Source organism: Dasypus novemcinctus, chromosome 10 (genome assembly GCF_030445035.2).
Source record: "Dasypus novemcinctus isolate mDasNov1 chromosome 10, mDasNov1.1.hap2, whole genome shotgun sequence".
In the NCBI taxonomy this organism is placed as follows: Eukaryota; Metazoa; Chordata; class Mammalia; order Cingulata; family Dasypodidae; genus Dasypus; species Dasypus novemcinctus.
In genome coordinates, this window is record NC_080682.1 from 32293543 (window position 1) to 32298443 (window position 4901).

General features: G+C 34.6%; 1 pseudogene; it reads right to left on the reverse strand.

Annotated features, from left to right (window-relative positions):
• Window positions 1–3056: 3056 nt before the first annotated feature.
• On the reverse strand, window positions 3057–3963 carry LOC139439727 (olfactory receptor 4C12-like; annotated as a pseudogene).
• Window positions 3964–4901: the final 938 nt, after the last annotated feature.

A 4901-nucleotide genomic window follows, 5' to 3' on the forward strand; every position in this document is an offset into this window, starting at 1 on the left:
TTAAGAATGTCTTGTTTAACCTCCATGTATTTGTGAATTTTCCTTTTTTCCACCTGTTATTGATTCCAACTTCATTCCATTATGTTTATAGAATGTGCCTTGTGTAATTTAATTTTTTAAAAAATTTATTGATGTGTGTCTTGTGACCCAGCATATGATCTTTACTGAGAAGGGTCTGTAAGCATATGAGAAAAATGCATATCCTGCTATTTTGGGATGTAATGCTTTCTAAATATCTGTTAGTTCTAGTTTGTTTATCATATTATTTAAGCTTTCTATCTCCTTATTTATGCTTTGTCCGGATATTCTAGGTAATACTAAGAGTGCTGTATTTAAGTCTCCAACTAATATTGCAGAAACATCTATTTCTTCCTTCAGTTTTTCATAGGATAATAAGAAACTCAAACGCAAGGGCCAAGAAATTAATTAAGCAATTTAAGCATATTGATATTATGGTATGATTGTCCTTTGCAAATACAAAAGTGTGAATTATGATTATATATAAAAATGTGTGTCCAAATGAGATTAAATGTAGAAATATACTAAAATGCTATACAGGTAATTTCACATAGTAAAGATCTATTTTCATTTTATAATATTAGAATAAAAATTATATTATATCATATTTAATATGTATTTGGCTTTTATAATTTAAATGTACCAATATTTGTGATTATCTTAATATATTCATTTTTTTACGAAAAGCAGAAGGATGAACAAAGTTTGGCATAGCTATGACAGTTGAGGGTAATGATTAGCCCCTAGATAGAGCATGAAAACATGAGGCAAGCCATGAAAAGTGGAAGCAGAGTGATCTGAGGAACATGAATGTGGGGATGCAAATGACAATTGGAAGTGAGATACCTTTGATGACTTAATAATTTCAATTTTTTTAATGAGAATTGCAATTGTCCTATAATAAAGTGAAATTAAATCATATTAACAAGGTGAAAATAACAATGAAATGTGATATAATGAGAGATAATTTATTAAGCTATTCCCCTAGTCATCATCTCTGAGATCATATGGACATGTTCTTTGGGAAACTTTATATAGGTTCGTAACTAACATCACTGACATCATTGTCCTCCTTTCTGTCCAAACTGACTAGGTACCTCTATTAGTTTCCTCACAAAGGTAGAATAAGTCCAAGATCACTCTACAGTTGTGCCCCTGGAATTTCTCCAGGCTCTACTTTCTATACACCACTGTAAAATAACATGGCTATCTTGATGTCAAGCATCTGTCCTGTTTCCTTATGCATGAATTTTGCCTTTCTGCCAGATTCAGGCTTCATTCATTTTAGTATTTCAATTCTAGATTTGTCCATATTTTTCCATAGCTTCCACTTCTATAGTCATTCCTGTTCCCAATCTGCTGCCCCAGAGCATCAGCCTACATACAATCATTATAAAATTCTTTTGATAGAGGAAGGGAGAGTAGATCCTTTGCAAATTGAAGAGTGCTACACTTACTGAAACATTGAAATTCAGTGGATTAATAAAATACCAGAGTGGACCCTAGGGATTGGTAAAATTATATGACTCACCAAAAAGAGATTATATGGAATCATTCAATAATTTAGACTCTTTTCCTTACATTTTCATATTGACCAAGAAAATGTTTACAACTACTTGCTCCCAACAAAGAAATTAAATTCTTACATGGGAAGGTGCAAGCAGAAAGAATGGAGCCATATCTCATTTCTGCCACTAACTTGGGGTTTGGTAAGTTCATTTCATATATCTGAGTCTCAATAACCTGCAAAACACATTGTAAGAATTATGGATAAGGTATTGTGCCAATTAAAAATTTATTGACTCTCAGTGCCAAAGACACCCTTCATTGTCTACTTATGGTAATGAAGTTGGACTCTGAGTTTATCTCTTTTTCACCTGGCACAATGTTAAGTTTTATTTGTATAAGGCTGAGAAGGACGTCATTTCTTCTTTTAATATGCTTGTGTTTTCATCTTGTTCAACTGTGTAGGCTGCAGGCAGCAGGGTTGGAATATCCAGTGATAATGCTCATCAACTTTCAATTATAATTTCATGGATGATTTCCTGCTGAGTTTCAGTGACACTTCTACAGGCAGATTCTAGTGACTCTCAAAGATACATCAGCTATCAGTTTTCTAGCTCAGCCTATTAGCAATCTGGAGGGATGTTTTCTGCCAGCCTTGTTTTACCTGGACCCCAAAAGTGTGGTTCCTGCTTGCCAGTCCAACCTGATATTCCTTATTTTCCAGCCTTGACCTACCAGCATTCTATCTGGAAGCTCCTAGATTGCCAGCCCCAGACAAGTTTCCTAGCCTTTCAGCCTTGATCTGGCCAGGGTAGACTAGTCTGTCCCAGTGAAACTCAGTGAACTTCACCACTCAGTGAACTACAACTACACCTCAGAATACTAGCCTTGGAGAAAGGTATCTACTTAAGATTTTCTTCTTTGTATAATTCTCTCAAAACCAGGGTATTCCTTAGAATTCTCTCTATTCCTTTATGTTCAGTCCCCTCATATATTCAGTAATTGTATGTAAACTTTCCATATTTAAATTACTGTGCAGTCTGTCTTCTGATTGCACCCTGTCTGGCATAATATGAAAGGCATCTAAAACAATGTTAACCTTACTATACAACCAATACTAAATGAACAAGAAAATTCAGAAAATAATTTACATTGAGGCCAGAACCTAAATAAAGGAAGACCATATTTACAAATAATCAGTAGTAGCCAACATCTCAGTGTTACAACAAAATATTATATCAATCCAACATTCCAAGTGCATACTTTTTTGCTTCTAGGGAAACTTCAGGTTTCCAGAAAATCAATAAATATTTATTCATTGATAAAAAGTAAAGCACAAGATTGTGGGATGGGAGACAGTAAGTCTAGATTCCAGCCCAAACTATAGCCCTGTACTTGACTGGTTAAGTAAAAGTATTATCTCAACCCTTGTTAAAGTCCAGGTCTTCATTTAAAGATCAAGAAATTTGGACTAGCCTACTTACATGACCTATATGAACAATGCTCAGTGATTCTTTAATCATCATATGAAGTCACTTTTTGCTCCAGAGCTTCCTCATTGCAGTTTTAACCTCAGTATTTCTGAGGGTGTAGAGTAAGGGATTTAGCATAAGGACCACCATGGTATAAAAGATAGTCACAGCTTTATCTATGGGCAGAGTGGTCATTGGGTACATATATACAAATACACAGGGCACAAAGAATAAGACAACTACTGTGATATATGAGATACAAGGGGAGAGGGCTTTGTGCCTCCCCTCCAAGTTACAGGTCTTTAGAGAATACAAGATGACCACATAGGATATCATCAAGATGAAGAAATTTAACAGGCAGATGAACCCACTGTCGACAGCACAAAGAGACCAAGGACATGAGTGTCCATGCAGACAGGTTTTAACAAGAGGTAGAGTTCACACTTGAAGTGGTCTATGACCCTGGGTCCACAAAAGGGCAGCCAGGCTGTGAATACAATCTGAATGGTTGCATGAAAAACTCCCCCAGTTCAAGCTACTCCCACCAAGAGAATGCACAACTAGTGGCTCATGATGGTCGTGTAGTGCAGGGTTTGCAGATGGCAACATAGAGGTTGTAGGCCATCACTATGAGGAGGGTGATCTCAGTAGCACCAAAGATGTGTTCTGCATAGGCTTGGGCCATACACCCATTGAAGAAGATAATTTTCTTCTCATGCAGGGAATCTAAAATCAATTTAAGAGCAGCAGAAGAAGAATTAATAAATTTAACAAAGAAAAGTGGGTCAGGAAAAAGTACACGGGGGAGCTCAGAGCTGGGCTGGTGGTAATGGTAACAACAATAAGCAGATTTTCTGAGTGTTATCAGGTATAGAACCAAAAATACTACAACCACTATTTTCTGCATCTTTGAGTTCTTTTTAAGACCTAATAAAATGAATTTGACCACATTCCTTTTATTCCCCATCTGTGTAGTTTGCATGATAAAAACTCCAGGAAAGAATGCTTTACCTGAAAAATAGAATCATAGAGGAATGAAATAATCAGAAACTCTGCCTTTTCACAGTACTCTGCCAATCTCACAGGTGACTCTTTCCCCAAACTTTCTAGCAAAGTGTTCCTCAAAATGACTCTAAGTAGTCTTTCTTATTCTGTTACTATCCTGTCTCCAAAAGAAAGCCCTTATAAGACTTAAGATACACAAAAGAAGGGAACCACATTTCCATAGGTTCAGTGTAATCTTTGCAAAACTTCCAGCAGGATGGAGTAATGTACTCATTAGAAGTAATGACTTTGGAGACTAAAAATATTAAGAATGTAACATGAAATGATATGAATAAAAAAGTCACAAAATAGTGTTTCTATACTAATTACAATCATGTATATATGCCATAGGTATAAAAGAAAGTTAATGAATAAGAGTGACGGAATTAGTATTTGAAAATGATAGATTTTATATACATTTAAGAATAAAATGCAAATTCAAAAACACCACTTAGAAAACTTTATATAGTTTTTTTATTCATCTATGTTAAAATATTCAGTTGTGTAAAAGTTTAAAAGGAAATAATTCATGTGTTTAAGGAATTATCTCCTGGATGTGAGATTATAGGTGATCTTTAATTTCACTATAGGTTTTTGTATTTTCCAAATTTCTACATCTTACATTATTAATTTTATGAGCAGAAAAGAAATAAAATTTCCAGATTTTTTCATGAAAGTCTAAAGTCAAATCCAGAAATTTTAATATTGAATGAGATATATAAGGGTAAAATAGGAAATGATTCATTGACACATGATAGAAATCCGGGAAATAATATCTGAATAAAAGTGAAGTATTGCTGTAATGTACTCATGAAATTGTTGTTATCAATTCACCAAATGAAAATAGAATGACGGATTGAG